We start from the raw sequence: 17864 nt of genomic DNA on the forward strand, positions 1-17864 counted from the left end.
CTCATCTTGGTGGATGGATGTCACAGAATTTGAACTGTCAGAGAGAAGAAACAAGTACCCAGTAGGCAAAGTATGATCAAAGGCAAGTGAATCTCACTTCCCTCTGGAATTGGCAGTCCTTGCATACATTGCTTCTGTTCTTTGTCCTTTTTTTCTGTCTCAACCTGCCCCTGCTTGTTTGTCCCTTCATGGCTAAACAAAGCTCTGTCTGGCAGCTGTGCTCTTCCACCACCCAGTTCCAGTCATCCAGAGCCAGCTCAAGTACCTGACCCTCTATTAAACAAAGCTTCCCAACAATTGTGATCCTTTTTTAGAACTAGCTAGTAGTTTGGCACTACCAAATCAAAACAATGCCTGAGTGTACAACAGGGCAGCTAAATCTGATGGATCCATTATTGAGACTGATGAATGAGTCCATTGAAGTAGTAAAAATTGATGTAAATGCTTTCTCTGGGCACAGTCAAACGTGAAAGAATAAAATTTAGAGCTAAGGAAAAGTATGACTGACTATGGTTGATTGATTAGACCATTGAAGACCATTGGAGGTGCTCTAAAAGGGAAGTTGCTGGGCAAAAGTAGGGATTTGTGAGGATTATTCTCACAGTAGAAAGGTATAGAATTAACTGCAGGAAGGGGAGACTGTAGACAGAGAAATTCAGTGAGGAAGTAATTGAAACTCACAAGTGAAGCGATGAAAGCTGGTCTGAGATGTTAAGAGTAGACATAAAAAAGAGAAGATAAATCTGCTGTACTTCAAGAAAGATTTGCAGAATTTGGTAACTGAGTGACCGTAGGGAACAAATTTGGTTTTCTCATTTCTAAAGTGAGGGAATTAAAATAGATGCTCAATAAGTTTACTTCAAACTATATAATATCTATGAGTCTAGGATGCTCAAGGGGAAGGAAAAAATTGAAAACGAATATGCTTTTGTCTTAAAACCCAAGTTGCCATCCCTGACCACAGAATGGGTGGCTTAAATAACAGAGCTGCCTGGGTGACTCAGTTGGTTGAGCATCTGACTCTTGATTTTGGATCACATCATGATCTCAGGGTGTGGGATTGAGGGCCTTCCTTCCCACACACAACCAGTCCTTGGTCGCTGGGCTCCACGCTCAGCAGGGAGTCTGCTTCATTCCCTCTCCCTTTCCCTCTGCCACTCCTCCCTACTCATGTGCTCTCTATCTCTCTCTTCTCTAAAATAAAATAAATAAATCTAAAAACAAAAACAAAAACAAAAACACCAAAAAAAAAAACCCCAGACATTTATTTTCTCACAATTCTGGAGGATGGAAAGTCCAAGGCCAAGGTGCTGGCAGATTGATTCCTATGAAAGCCCTTTCCTGGCTTGCTGTTAGCTCCTTGTTGCTGTGTCCTTCCTTGGGGGAGATAGAAAGAACTAACTCTCTGGTCTCTTCTTATAAAGGCATGAATCCCATTATGAGGGCCCCACCCTCACTCAGGACCTCAATTAAACCTAATTACTTCCCAAAGTCCTCACCTAACCATCACATTGGGGATTAGGGCTTCAATATATGAATTTGGAGGGGACACAAACATTCAGTCCATAACAGTTTCCCTTTCTGAATATTCTGCTGTTGAATTATACCATAATACCGAATACCGATGTTATGAAACTTGATTATGTTTATGGATATATTTGTGCATATCCTACTTATTTTTACTACAGAACTATTCTTGCATTGTGCAAGCATACACATCACTGATTAGTTAACCATCTTCCCTCTTGATAATTTTAAGCAAGACTCTCAACTGTTGTCTTCTGATTTTATGTTGGTATATGTATCAGTTAGGATCAAGTTTGGTTGAATGAATCATAGAAGCCAAATAATGATGTCTTAAACACAATAAGAATTTCTTTACTATGTAAAAAAGTGTAATGATAAGCTCTTTAGTACTGATATAATAGATCTACAAATGTCAGAGACTGAAGTCCCCTTACTCTCTCTTCTCCTCCATCCTAACACATGGCTCCCCTTTTTAAGATTCTCTCACCATCTAAGATGGTTCTAGAGTTCCAACAATCTAAGCATTAGAAAGTTAGGAAAGGGGATGCTTGGGTGGCTCAATCGGTTAAGTGTCTGCCTTCAGCTCAGGTCATTATTCCGGGGTCCTGGGATCGAGCCCCTCCCTGCACTGGGTTTCCTGCTCCGTGGGGAGTCTGCTTCTTCCTCTCCCTCTTCCTGCTTCTTCCCCTGATGTGCGCTCGCTCACTCTCTCTCTCTGTCAAATCAATAAAGAAAATATTTTTTTAAAAGTTAGGAAAGAAGAAGAGGGGAAAAAAGACACACTTCCCAATTAAATCAGCACCCTTTATGGGGCTTTCCATAGAGTACCACACAACAGTTCTACTTACATCTTATTGGCTGCACCTATCTGGAAGAGATGGTAGATTTTAGCCTGAGCAATTGTGTTTCCATTAATACAGGGTTCTGATAGGTAAGAAGAAGGCAAGGATGGATATTATCTCTGCCATAATATGCTTAGTAATCAATAATACAGTCTTCTGAGTATTGAATTATAAATCTCACTGGACTATTTTATAAAAGCAAAGAAATATGAACATGTTGTCTAAATTTCATTATTAGCACCAAAATAAGATATTCTGTATGTATGCAAAATAGCATTCCCTTCACACAAATTTTGTTCAATTTTCCCTCAACAACAGAAAGCTGCCTGTTCACAAAAACAGACACATAGATCAATGGAACAGAATAAAGAATCCAGAAGTGGACCCTCAACTTTATGGTCAACTAATATTCGACAAAGGAGGAAAGACTATCCACTGGAAGAAAGACAGTCTCTTCAATAAATGGTGCTGGGAAAATTGGACATCCACATGCAGAAGAATGAAACTAGACCACTCTCTTGCAGCATACACAAAGATAAACTCAAAATGGATGAAAGATCTAAATGTGAGACAAGATTCCATCAAAATCCTAGAGGAGAACACAGGCAACACCCTTTTTGAACTTGGCCACAGTAACTTCTCGCAAGATACATCCACAAAGGCAAAAGAAACAAAAGCAAAAATGAACTATTGGGACTTCATCATGATAAGAAACTTTTGCACAGCAAAGGATACAGTCAACAAAACTAAAAGACAACCTACAGAATGGGAGAAGATATTTGCAAATGACGTATCAGATAAAGGGCTAGTTTCCAAGATCTATAAAGAACTTCTTAAGCTCAACAGCAAAGAAACAAACAATCCAATCATGAAATGGGCAAAAGACATGAAGAGAAATCTCACAGAGGAAGACATGGACATGGCCAACACGCACATGAGAAAATGCTCCGCATCACTTGCCATCAGGGAAATACAAATCAAAACCACAATGAGATCCCACCTCACACCAGTGAGAATGGGGAAAATTAACAAGGTAGGAAACCACAAATGTTGGAGAGGATGTGGAGAAAGGGGAACCCTCTTGCACTGTTGGTGGGAATGTGAACTGGTGCAGCCACTCTGGAAAACTGTGTGGAGGTTCCTCAAAGAGTTAAAAATAGACCTGCCCTACGACCCAGCAATTGCACTGTTGGGGATTTACCCCAAAGATACAGATGCAGCAAAACGCCGGGATACCTGCACCCCGATGTTTCTAGCAGCAATGTCCACAATAGCCAAACTGTGGAAGGAGCCTCGGTGTCCATCGAAAGATGAATGGATAAAGAAGATGTGGTCTATGTATACAATGGAATATTCCTCAGCAATTAGAAACGACAAATACCCACCATTTGCTTCGACGTGGATGGAACTGGAGGGTATTATGCTGAGTGAAATAAGTCAATCGGAGAAGGACAAACATTATATGGTCTCATTCATTTGGGGAATATAAATAATAGTGAAAGGTAATAAAGGGGAAAGGAGGAAAAATAAGTAGGAAATATCAGAAAGGGAGACAGAACATGGAAGACTCCTAACTCTGGGAAACGAACTAGGGGTGGGGGTGACTGGGTGGCGGGCACTGAGGTGGGCACTTGACAGGATGAGCACTGGGTATTATTCTGTATGTTGGAAAATTGAACACCAATAAAAAATAAATTTATTATTAAGAAAAAAAGAAAGCTGCCTGTTTATAAAGTTTACCTTTAGGGGTAAAGAAATGATGCCATTGAGCTACTCTCTACTAAACTTGTATTTTGACTTTTTTTTTCTTTTAGAGGAAGGAATGGGCTTTCTTTGATCCACCCCACACTCTAGCTTGGCCTCTCTAGTTGTCAGTGGCCTTCTATAGTAAGGGCAATGGCTAGGGTTAGAAGTACAGGAGACTGATGCTGAAATTCCCTGTGAAATAAGAACAATGAAGTTGGCAAAATTCCTGAAATCCATCCTGCCTTGAAATCTGTTAGTCATGGGGATCCCTGGGTAGCTCAGTGGTTTAGCACCTGCCTTCAGCCCAGGGTGTGATCCTGGAGTCCTGGGATCGAGTCCTGCATCAAGCTCCATCTCTTTCTCTCTCTCTCTCTCTCTCTCATAAATAAATAAAATCTTTAAAAAAAGAAATATGGTAGTCATGCTGATTCTGAATGCATTTCCTCTGTTTCTACTTAACACCACCTCCCATCAACTTAGGTGACACAAGTGAGTTTGATCCTGTCTTACTTGGGGCTTCTCCAGCCACAGGCTGTGAAACAAGGATTTGGGTGTAGGTGGTTAATTTGGGAGAGGATCCCAGAAGCACACATGAGATAGGAAGAGAGGAAAGTCAGTAAAGGGTATGCTTAATGGGCACTTTGCTCAATCCCACTGTGACTTTGGAGGCATGATGTCAAACATGCCTCACGGTTGTTCCAAGAAGGGTGAGGGAAGCCGAAGTATTTATCTGTTGATTTCCCTCCCTCACCAGTTGGAGATCACCCCAGGTGGTATGACATATCTAGCATTTCTAGTTTGCCCTACTGGAGGGCTCAACAAGCCCTCAGGCCAACAAGCAGAGAGGCTTAGGAATTTGAGGTTGAAAAACAGCATGCTGGAAGTTCTTCTGCAGCTACCAGTGAACTAGAGGTGAGATGAGGGAAAAGGCATTAACAGGGTCTGCTACTTGCCCCCTGAGACTCCATGTCCAGTGTAGTTACATGATACAGGCCGGATTGATCAGAGTGTCACCTTCTGTGGACACAGTGATTGGATCGGGTATGGCCACCCATCCCCCAGAAGTGACTTTTTTTTTCTCACAGGTAGTAGGGGCTTCCCCTTACCATACATTCCCTTCTGTATTATTCAGTGATTGCTGAGTAACAAATTGCCACAAATTTAGCAGCTTAAAGTAACACCGTTTATGTAGGTCAGTCAAGAGTCTGAGCATGACTTAGCTGAGTCCTCTGTCAAGTTGGGATCGGGGTAGTGGTCAGGGCTCAGTTATTATCCAGGGGCTCAACTGCGAGTAGATCTGCTTTCAAGCTCACTCAAGTTGTTGTCAGAATTCATTCCCTTTTGGTTGTAGAACTGAAGGCCTCAGTTCTTGCTGGCTGTCAGATGAAGGCTACCCTTGGCACCCACAGTTTCTGGCCACGTGGCTTCCTCCCTAGGCATACTAACACCATGGTAACTTGCTTCTCCAAAATCAGAAATGGAGGAATAGAGTGAGTCCACTAGCAAGATGGGATTTTACATAATCAAATATAATCACGGAAATTGCATTCCATCAGCTTGTCATGTTCTATTAGTTAGAGGCAAGCCATGGGTCCTGTCTACATTCAAGGAGAGGGGGTTATAGAAACATTTGAATTCTGAAAGGTCGGGATCATAGGGACCCCCTTAAAGTCTATCTGACACCCCTTCTAAGGTATTCAGTTCTACCATGATAAGAAAGTTCACTCAGAGATTCCAAGGCCACCACTTCTGAGGCAGGTTCTTGCCTCCGCCTACACTGTGATGATAAGTTCTCTCTCTAAAGACGAGAAAAACCTCACATGTTTAATTTCTCATAGAGCACTCTCTCTAATAAAACTTCTGATAAATTGGGATTTATTTCAATTGTTTTGGACACAATATTTCTCTTGGTGAATCCCAATACTGAATTAGCCTTCTTGGCAATCATGTCACACTGCTGATTTAAATTATATTAAAGCAAACTAATCCATCTACATCATCTTTCATTATGAACTACTGTTAAGTCAAATCTGTTGCTTCATGTGCTTTTGTATCTCAGTGAGTTACTTTACATTTTTTCTTACTAAATTTCATTGTGTTGATTTTTTGGACAGGGTTTAAAAAACATTTTATATGTTTTCTAGATTTGGCTATCCTCCAAACTCTAGGTCATCTGCAAATTTGATAAATGTGTCTTATATGTATTCAGCCAGATATTTGACTTAAAATGTTAAAAATGGCAAAGTGGAGTCTGGAGGGCTGTCATCATGATGGACACTAATAAATTCATGTAACACAGTTCCCAATGATCCCATTAGATAGTTTTTTGGTAGTCACCACTTCCTTTTCTAAAGGCTCTAAAACCATCTAATTGATAATCATGCTAAAATTTGGTTGCGGTGCAGTGTCAAGGTTACTGGTATATAGTTTCTGGAATCTAAATTTCTCTTCCTTTTGTTAATTACAATACTATGATAGTTCACAACTGGAACTATGAGACCCTTTAAGTCTTATAAGTCTGTAAGTTCCCTTTAAGACCAAGGAACTCATTTCTCCAACTGCTGGGAGTTAGGCTATTGACACCTTATAGCTAAGTCCTTCTCTGGGAATTGTCCTCTGCTAAAGACAGTCACCTCTCCTAAGGAAACCTCCCACTCCTGGGGGTTGAGGGGGATAAGCCCACATTCTTCAACTGGTGGAAGTGGATTCATAAAAGCCATGTTCTCTTCCCTCAAGGTAAGACAAGTCTGCAAGTCCCTCCCAACATCAGAGCCTACCATGGGATCAACCCAGATCTTTGTTGTAACTGAATTTCTATTTAATTTCTCCCTCTGTCCTGTTCTGATACCCTTATTCCTTCATCAGTGTTGGTCCTGAAGGCATACCCTAATGTAAGGCTTTGTCTCAGAGTCTGTTTCCCAGGAAACTGGACTTGCTGTACCATTATTCTTCAGGAGCCTCTCACCCCCTTCAAAAGTCCTCTTTCAGTGTCCAGGGTAGAATTTAAATTCATTTTATTGGGTAAGTGCTCTTAATATCTCTCTAATTCTCTTGAGCTTTTTTCTCTCCATATATTGTTGGCTATATATTTGGGAGGTTGAAGATCCCTCTTGTCAATTGTGAAGGCAAAAAAAGTTGAGGCATTTTGCTTTTATCCTGTGACCTGCTCACATTTGGTGAGCAGCCCCCTTCCTTGCACTTCTTCTTTTGTGAATGACTAAATGAGTCCTTTTTGTGTTCTTTGTGCTTTCCGCATGCCTTAACTCACTCTGGGACTTGGCCCTTCTGGCACTGTTCATACTCCCCTCATGCCTTGCAGATCTCAATAGAGAATGGTAGTGGATGTACAGGCCACCTGCTCAGGGCACCTGCTTGATAATTCAGAGGTAAAGTCTGTGCTTTGATACAGAAAAGTACTGTCTTGGTTTTATCACCATCTCCCTTTTAACTTCTGGCCCATATACAAAAAGGTTCTTTTTTCTCCATCCCCCAAACTCACCCTGCCCAAGCCCTGCTTTGGGCAGCAATTTTCCTACAACCAATGCCTTTGAATACACTTTTTGTGCCACATTGTTCCAGGCTATATGAAGCCAGCCTAAGCAGTGTTAATCCATTTTGATGTTTTCCAGCCAAAGATCTAATTGAGTTGATTTCTATGACATTTTAGAGCTACCCACTCAACTTCAAAATTTTAAAAACTTTCATTTGCATCTTTGTTTTTTGCTACCACCTAAACAAAACTCCGCACACATCATATTTTTCTTTTGGGAAAAAAACAACCTTCTGAGAACAAGGGAATGGAGGTGCTCCCTTCCATGAAGTCCCAAATAAAACAGATGAATGATAGCTGTTAGAATAATAACCATATTTATGTCTCTGTAAGACATAAAATTATCCACGCACATGCAAGAACCATATTCCATGGATATAAACTTTAAGTCATTTGGAATTAAAGGGGGAAATCATTGGTACTGTCTGAACTTCAGGAGATCTGCTCAAGTTTTCCCACTCACTACTAAATTCTCCGCACATATCAAACTCTGATTGAAAAGGCTTCCTAATGTGGTGCATACAAAACAAAATGTACTTGCAGTGGGTTGAGGTCTTTGATCACTGAGATCGAGCACTGAGACAAATTGAGCACAAGTGGTAATAAGCAAAAGAATGGGAACAGCATTTGAGATCTTCAGTCAAAAAGTACTCAAAGAAATTTCAAGATATGATTAGGACTCTAGTGGCTCTATTACTGACCATGTGCAAAGGAAAATAGGGGAGAAGCATCATGCACTGGCTGTCAAAAGGAAACAGACAAAATTAGCCTGATTTCTTGTCTTATGTAATTATTGTGGATTTTTAATTAAAGATTTTCAAAATTAATAGAGTGTAGATGGAGGGTTTCTTTGCCTATGGGTTTAATTTTTTAAGATTTTATTTATTTTTTTATGAGAGACACAGAGAGAGGCAGAGACCTAGGCAGAGGGAGAAGCAGGCTCCCTGCGGGGAGCCTGCTGAGGGACTCGATCCAAGGACCCCTGGGATCAGACCCTGAGCCAAAGGCAGAGGCTCAACCACTGAGACACCCAGGTGCCCCTGCCCATGGGAAGGGTATCCATCCCTGATATCTGGTCCTGAATTCTGACTCCAAGACTTTTGAGCTGTGTAACCTTTGGCAAAGTGCTTAAACTCTTTGGTCTCAGTCTGTTCATCTGTAGAAAGGGAATGAGAACGATAACTAATTCCAGATTGTTGTAAGGATCAAATGGGATAGGTATTAGAAGTGCTTAGCACAATGCCTGGTTATAAAGTTTCAAGGAGTATTAGCTATGACTGCAGTTATTATTATTACAATGTAACATTAATTTTGGTGATTTTTCGTATGTCGCCCCCCAATTGGAAATTCATTATGGTTCATTAAGGATCAGCAGAGGGAGTCAGTTTCCCTATGAGTGGATACTGAGAGGACCAAGCTAGAGGAGGGGTAATGCCTATAAAAGTGGGTAAGGTCCTGTGAGTTTTATGGGCCTGTTGCCATTTTTTGTGGGCCTGGATACTTTTCAACCCTTTCGGCTAAATTGTAGCAGTGAATGTAGTTGGCTGCCAGCTCTCCTTGGCCTCAGCACCTTAATTATGATTGAGACAAAGGTCTGACTCTTAATGAGAACACAGCCTCATCAGACTGCAGAGCCCTGCCCACAAGTCTGGGGCACTTTTTATTTCATGGGGAACTTATTTTTGTCGGAAGTTTCCCAGACGTGGACTATGAGGGCTGATGGCCTTATTGTTCTCCTTTCTTGAAGGAAAATGGAAGAAAAAAGAAACAGAACTTCAGCTTTCAGGTCTCTTTATAGCCTCGACCTTCAGGGATGGTGCCTCTCTTGTGGGCAGAAAAGACCTTCACGTACTTCAGAGGCCTCGGACTCAGATGCCTACAACAGGCCAGAAATAAGTGAAATAGGCCAGAAGCCCTGCAGGGCTTGGGAGGAACAGAAGAGCTTGGGTCTTTCCAGACAGCAGCTCCAGGAGATTGTTCTCACCTAAGAAATGGGTGCAGTGATGGTAGATCCTCCAATCTTTCAAAAGAAACTACAGATCTAGCTTTCAAAAAAGATTTTATATATTTATTCATGAGACACAGAGGCAGAGACACAGGCAGAGGGAGACGCAGGCTCCCTGCAGGGAGCCGGATGTGGGACTCGATCCCAGGACCTCAGGATCACAACCTGAGCCGAAGGCAGATGCTCAACCACAGAGCCACCCAGGTGCCTTACAAATCTAGCTTTTTTTGTTGAATCTCCTACTTTTTAAAAACACTATGTGGGTTAAACAAAATATTTGCCAGCCATGGCTCAAGTATTACCAGACCAGGATTCTCATCTATATGGTGCAATTTCAGGTTCCTGGAGAGGTTCCTTCTGACCTAAACGTGTCCCTTACCTTATGTCGCTCCACTGGAAGTCCAGCAGAGGCTTTCCCAGTTCTAAGACCTCCGTTCAAGATGCAAAGTCACCCTTGTAGGGAGCACACGGAGAACTCATCAATCACTAGCTCACTCACTAGATGATGCCAGTTCACTGTATCCATTTAGGGAACAAGGAAAGGGGAAGCTGTACAGGCAGGTAGGGATAGGGCAGTCCAGTGGAACACCCGGAATTCTTTGCTTTGGTACTCACTAGTTGTCATAACCTCACTTTTCCTTGTTTGTGAAAGGGGGCTAATAAATGCTACTTCATGGGACTGTGGTGAGAATGAAGTAGAGTAAGACATACAAAATGTCTGGCCAAGAGCAGACTGTCCTTAAATAAAAATTTAATCTGGAGGGAAGAAGGAAAGATGTTCTGGAGCTCAGGAGCAGTTTTGAAGTAGGGAGGTAGCCACACAGGACCTCTCAGAAGAGGGGTAAAAAGGGTGGGAAGGCAGGAGGGAGCCATAAGCAATCAGAGCATATCATTTTCTGGCCAGCAATCCCACTAGTATAAGGGGATAATCTATTAAGGGAGAAACAGGCACTATGATAATAACCCACAACTGCAGCCTGTTACACTGACTTGTATTCTAAGCTTACACAAGTCTAATTCATCTTTCCAATATCTTTGGCCACTATGGACTTAGTTGTCTGGATACTGTTTCTTTGACTTCTTTGCTCAAATCAATGTTCCATGCCTGCATTTCTTACTTCTATAACACATAAGTGCATTGTCAGCCAATTTTTTTTGCTTGGTGGAAAAAATAAAAACAAAACCTCTTGTGTTTTATGCTCTGCAGAACTCAGAAGAAATTTTAGAGAAGAAATTTTAACCAGAACGAAACCAGCTTTAGACGTGTACGGTAGAGACAGGAGTGTAGGGTTGAGGAAGGAATGGGAGATAAACATAAACCTCCATCAATATGACAAAGGAAAATGACAAGTGAATGAGTGTTACAGAATCACATATCAGCGGCTTGGCTTTGTAAAAACTGTCCCAGTGTAATAACACAAATGTCATTTTTTTTAAAAAAGAGAGAAATCCTGTACCATGTACGAAAAACAGACTTTCAGACCCTCGTTCCTAGCCCATGCCATTGCTTAGTATTCCAACTACAAAGGCCTGCAGAGTTGCCTGTTTTGAGAGATCATAAAGGAAGAGATCGGGTTTTATCCAGAAAGATCACAGGAAGACACGTTTCCCAGTTGAATATTGAAATTTCCAACACCTCTATACACACCAATGTGAGTGCACATGCACACACTTATTCATGCACATGGCCAAAGTGCTTTGGATTCATGTTACTATGGTTAACAAATCAAAGAAGTGGACAAATCTCCATACTCTCTGTGTGTTTTTTGTGGTTGGCCTCTTGTCTGAGGCCAAAGATTAGTCAGGATGTTACCAGGGGTCCAGATGTGGCTTTTCAGAAAAACACATTCCTTAGCTTGGCTTCTGTATGTCTTGGTTGCCAAGATCCACTCTTCTGTGCTCAACTCAGCCCTCATCACACACCCTCACCCCTCCCCTGCCTAATCTCAAATGGCCACCACAGTGGTTGGCTTTAATATTGGAACAGAAAGAAGGAAAAGCCTTGAGACTACATATTCCGCTCCACAACAATCTGGAGAAAATGTGTCAAATGCATTCCACTGCCATATGTCAACTCCCTTCCATATTGAAGTTATTTCTGCAGAAAATATTGTCTAAAGAATTCTCATCACTGCATTTGCACAAGGGTGGCCATAATTCCTGAGGTTTGGATCTCTAGTAGAACAGGTATTGTGTTCAGTTTGATTGTCTAGGATCTTGGAAAAACTGGCCACACCAGTGAGGGACTACCTTAACCTATAACCTTATTACAAAACTCAAGCTTTGTTTTGTGTGAAAATGTCAATATATGAAAACAAATACAGGTGGCCCTTTAAAAAACCCAATTAAGTGTGGGGCAAGCCCTAGGAATCTGCATTTTATTACAAGCTACCCAGATGGTTCTGATACAAAGAGTTCCCTGACCCTACTTTGAGAACGATTGCTCTGTGTCACCTCTGCTAACAGGTGGCATTACATTTTTGGAGCCCAGAAACCCTTTACATTGTCAAAAAATATTGAGGACCCCAATGAGCTTTGGCTTATGTGAGTTAAATCTATTGACTCATACCATATTAAAAATTAGATGGTTTTAAATATTTATTTATAAATCACTTTTGAAATAACAACAATAAACTTATTACAATCTAACATAAGTAAAATATTTTCATGAAAAATAACTTTTTTCCCCAAACCAAGAAAATTAATGAGAAGAGCGACATTATTTTACATTTTCAAATCTCTTTATTATCTGGCTTAATAGAAGACAGATGGCTCCTCATATTTGCTTCTGCATTCTAGCTATTGCAATATGTTGTTTTGATAGAAGTATATATATATATATATATATATATATATATATATATATATATATATATAAACAAAATCCACCTTACACAGACATGTAGTTGGAAAAGGCTGTTTTAGATCATTATGGATATTCTTTGATACTACACCAAAATGCAAGAAATTGTAGTTCCTTAAAGGTTAGTTGCACCACAGACTCTGAGACCATCCAGTGAGCCTTTCATTCTCTATTACATTAAAATTCATTGGTATGTCTTGCACTTAGAATACATTTTTTACTCATGCATAATTTTATAAAACTATGAATTGGTCATTTAGAAAATATTGGTTCACCAAGTTTTGCAAATATTCCAAATGTTGACATACTTCATTACACAAAATTTTAAAAATCATATTTGTTAATATCAACACTAATCTCCCAGAAAACGTCTGTAAGTATTGGGAAGCTGGCAAGTACATGGTGATGGATATACGCTTTCCAAAATTTTAATTTTCTCTTGAAAGTTGGAATTTTATCTTTGGCAACAAATACTGTCAGTTGTTTTCCTTGAAATAACAGACTCACTTTGTTCATTGTCAAAAAAATATCTGCCAAATAACCAAGTCCAAATAACCATGATTGGTCTGTCAGTTATTTGTTCAAATAAAAATGGTCTTCCATGAAAAAAGCAGCTAGTTCAGCTCACAACTCAACTGTACAAATACTTTTTCTTGAGACAACTATCACAGGTTAGTGTGCAGCAGAAGTGTTTTATGCATATGTCTCACTTTGTCACACAGAATAGTAAAATAAAATTTTAAAAAGAAGGCACAGGCTTAGAGTTTTCCAATAAATATATTAATACAAGCTCATGTTTGAGAATCCTGAGCATTGGGCACTCCTGATGGCTCTGATTAGATGAAAGTCAGATGTCCACACCACACACAATAAAGAACATTTTGCCACAACAATGGTCAAATCTGGCAGAAACACAATTCAAATTTGGTGGGCCCAGGTTTGATCCATTATTTTCTACAAAATCTGTGCTAATGAATTGATGCAGGCCCTAAAAGATGTAGTAGATGTATAGAGTGTGTATGCATATTACAGTAGATGTTAAAATCTTCTTTTTCTCTCTAGAAAGGCAGTAACTTGCTCTAGAAAAACCCTGTAGTTGGGGATATAATGGGATACGACAGAGGAATGATATTATGATGGTGTTGGGCTAGAGATTCAAGAATATTGTCTCAACTCACCTGTCTGTCATCCTTTTAGGGACCTCAAAAGATAGAAACAAAATGTTTGCAAAGTGAAATGAAGTAAAAACTTGATTACTAACTAGGATTTTTTCTCCAAACTCAAATGTGGAGGAATCTCTGAAAACAGGCTGGATTCCACAGATGGCTCATTTACCCAAGTGAAATTGGTTTCAATGTTCTAGAACCAAAGCTTCCTAAAAGCCCACTTTGCATAACTTTCCTAAGTTTAAAAGTTATCACTTCACTAGAACAAAACGCCATCTTGTATTCCAATGTTCATAGCAGCATTACTGACAATACCAAAGAGTGGAAACAACTCGAATGTACATGAGCGGATGAATAGATAAACAAAATGTGGTATATACATACAAAGAAATATCACGCAGCCTTAGAAAAGAATAAAATTGTGATACATGCTAAAATATGGATGAACCTTAACAATATCATCCTAAATGAATAAATTAAACACAAAAAAATACAAATACTATATGATTCCACCTATAGGAAGTATCTAGAGTAGTCAAATCCAGAGACATGGAAATATGGATCTTTTCATTTGAAAGAAAATATTTTGGGACAATGCAAGCACATTATCTAATGAAGTCAAGATAGTGAATAAGTTGACAGTTACATTTGGGCAACACAGCTATAAGTAAAACCACAGTTGATTCTAAATGTTGTTGTTGTTGCCTGTTGGTTTACTTTTGGGCATCTCATTTAGTTTCCAAATCACTTTCTCTCTTATCCACCTCTTCTATTTCCGTTTTTCTCCATCTTTAATCTTTCTCTTTCTTTTAGTTCCCTTCTTCAATCATTTTTTACACCCTTTGCTGCTATTTTTTGGCCTTCTCACCTGCACTTGTTCCTGTCTACCTCTATTTCCCCTTCCCCTTTTCCTCCTGGACTTGGAGCTCCTATCCTAGGTGGATATTGTGGAAAGATGAAAGCCTCTACCTGGTCTCTTGTTTGCTTCCAGCCATATATACCCCTCAGTAATAACAGTGATGCAGAGAGACTCAAGATAGATCCAAGCATCTCAAACCTGTTAGTAGAGAGGGTCTCCAAAGAGGAAAAACTGACACAGCCTATTTTCGGAGACTGACAAGTTGTTAACAGCTGCAGTAAGACAGGTTGAATCAGATGAAGTTTTTTTCACGCCAGAAATTAGAATTACAATTCAGCATGAGACTCTACAAGCACATATAAGTATAGTATCTTTGAGGGCAGAGACATTTCACCCATCTTGTACATAGTTTACAACTAAATGAAAGTCAAGTTTAACTGGATATAGCTTATAATTGGCATGATTGCTTTTAATTTGCTCAACTAATTTAATCATCTGCAATCAAAATAAGATATTTTCTATATAGTCATTAAGCTTTCACTGTATAGCACGAGGTAGAGTTTCAGAGTCCTGGCTCAGGAGCCCCATTCCCTGGATTTGGATCCTAGAATTATTCTCCCTAGCTGTATGGACAATGGGTGAATTGTTTGAGTTCTAAAATATTTCCATTTTTAAAATATCAGGACCTTTGTAAATATTAGGATTTACTTCCAACCACCAACTCAATAAAATATGTTGAAGGTTTATTTGACATTCAACTGCTGTGGGGTCATAGCATTTGGGCAGTCTCAGAAGTAAAATGGGGTCTGTTTGCAAGTCCTTGGACTATATCGAAGGACAAGGTAAGACTTTCATAGCTGTGCAGTGTATGGACAACACATCTTAGGAGTTCAGAGAGTATAGGTTTACCTCCACACTGAGGGATCAGAGACAATCTTCATGTGACATTCCAAGGGCCTCTTGTAGAATCCAGGGTCCAGACATGTGATGCTGGGGGAAAAAAAACCATTCCATTTTGAGTAAAAGCATCAAAGTAAGGAAGTGGGTATCAGAGACAAAGAACAGGGCATGCATGAAGACAAGCCCTGGAGAACAATGTAGGAAAAGTAGATGGGTGCCAGATTAAAGACAGGCGACAGAACCATTCCTCTGCAATGCTGTCCTGGGCACCATTAGATCTGACGGTGACTCCTTTCTTCTATTTTCCCTGAAGTGCAAGAGTAATGTCTGCAGTCCTCACCTGTCCCAGAAAACCACATCCCTTCTGTTTCCCACCCTAGTAGACATCCCTCCATCCATCTACGCACATCCTTCCAGGTTTGGGCAGTGAAGACTTGCCTTCCAGTCCATGAGCCATTGAGAAACAAGCCTGCCACTAGTAGCTGGAATCTGTTATTGCTCCCAGTAAACTCCCCAGCAGGACCGGGGAGAGCCTATGGATGTCCATGTCACCCCCAACTCCATCCTCGACCTCCATTCCCAAAGTCAGCAGACTTCCCCCCGACTCCACAATGTAGTTGCTTGGCCTTTGTGATCTGGCTTCTGCTGGTGTGCTTTCTGAGCCTCTGCTGGTACTGAAACCAACTGCAAACCCCACCCACTTGCTCACAAGGCAAGGATCCTTTCCTCAAAAAACAACATCCAGACCGTCTATCTCTACCTTCACATCCATTGACTATCTCCGTTTCTGAGATCCAGGTATCTACTGCAACTTAAAAAACTACTCCAGACTAAGTGGCTTTAAACAACCATTTAGAGTAAGCATCGTTAAAGTCTCCCCTCCCACCGCCGTCATGTCTAAGTCAGAGTCTCCCAAAGAGCCCGAGCAGCTGCGGAAGCTCTTCATCGGAGGTTTGAGCTTCGAAACGACCGATGAGAGTCTGAGGAGCCATTTTGAGCAATGGGGGACGCTTACGGACTGCGTGGTAATGAGAGACGCCAACACCAAGCGCTCCAGAGGCTTTGGGTTTGTCAGGTGCCACCGTGGAGGAGGTGGACGCGGCCATGGACGCTCGGCCGCACAAGGTGGACGGAAGAGTCGTGGAACCAAAGAGGGCTGTCTCCCGAGAGGATTCTCAAAGACCCGGTGCCCACTTAACTGTGAAAAAGATTTTTGTCGGTGGCATTAAAGAAGACACTGAAGAACATCACCTTAGAGATTATTTTGAACAGTACGGGAAAATTGAAGTGATTGAGATCATGACTGACCGAGGCAGTGGCAAAAAGAGAGGTTTTGCTTTTGTGACCTTTGACGACCACGACTCTGTAGACAAGATTGTCATTCAAAAATACCATACTGTGAATGGCCACAACTGTGAAGTAAGGAAAGCCCTATCGAAGCAAGAGATGGCTAGTGCTTCGTCCAGCCAAAGAGGCCGAAGTGGTTCTGGAAACTTTGGTGGTGGTCGTGGAGGTGGTTTTGGTGGGAATGACAACTTTGGTCGTGGAGGGAACTTCAGTGGTCGAGGTGGCTTCGGTGGCAGTCCAGGTGGTGGTGGATACGGTGGCAGTGGGGATGGCTCTAACGGATTTGGTAATGACGGAAGCAACTTTGGAGGTGGCGGAAGCTATAACGATTTTGGCAATTACAACAATCAATCCTCAAATTTTGGACCCATGAAAGGAGGAAATTTTGGGGGCAGAAGCTCTGGCCCCTATGGTGGTGGAGGCCAATACTTTGCCAAACCACGAAACCAAGGTGGCTATGGTGGTTCCAGCAACAGCAGCAGCTATGGCAGTGGCAGAAGGTTTTAATTACTGCCAGGAAACCAAGCTTAGCAGGAGAGGAGAGCCAGAGAAGTGACAGGGAAGCTACAGGTTACAACAGATTTGTGAACTCAGCCAAGCACAGTGGTGGCAGGGCCTAGCTGCTACAAAGGAGACATGTTTTAGACAATACTCATGTGTATGGGCAAAAAACTCGAGGACTGTATTTGTGACTAATTTTATAAAACGTTATTTTAGTTTCTGTTCTGTGGAAAGTGTAAAGCATTCCAACAAAGGGTTTTAATGTAGATTTCTTTTTTGCACCCATGCTGTTGATTGCTAAATGTAATAGTCTGATCATGACACTGAATAAATGTGTCTTTTTTAAAAAAATAAAATAAAATAAACAACTATTTATTATGATATCTCATACTGGGTCAAGTATCCAGACAGGGCACAGAGGGGAAGCTCATTATTGCTCTACAAAGTCTGGACCCTCAATTTGGATAAACTATACATCTGGTGGACAAAATGGCCAGAGACTATCTGGGTCTCTCTCTCTCTCTCTCTCTCTCTCCTTCTCTATCCCTCTCTCCCTCT

General features: G+C 40.9%; 1 long non-coding RNA gene and 1 pseudogene across 1 annotated transcript in view; one reads left to right on the top strand and one right to left on the bottom strand.

The window, feature by feature from the left end:
• Nucleotides 1-17864, bottom strand: part of LOC140596303 (uncharacterized) — a 102990-nt gene that overhangs the window by 68204 nt on the left and 16922 nt on the right. The window contains exon 2 of the long non-coding RNA XR_011998339.1: nucleotides 15468-15548. This is a non-coding gene — a long non-coding RNA (uncharacterized lncRNA). The remainder of the gene's footprint in view (nucleotides 1-15467; nucleotides 15549-17864) is intronic.
• LOC112929932 (heterogeneous nuclear ribonucleoprotein A1-like) lies at nucleotides 16320-17497 on the top strand (annotated as a pseudogene).

This window comes from Vulpes vulpes, chromosome X (genome assembly GCF_048418805.1).
Source record: "Vulpes vulpes isolate BD-2025 chromosome X, VulVul3, whole genome shotgun sequence".
Taxonomy (NCBI): domain Eukaryota; kingdom Metazoa; phylum Chordata; class Mammalia; order Carnivora; family Canidae; genus Vulpes; species Vulpes vulpes.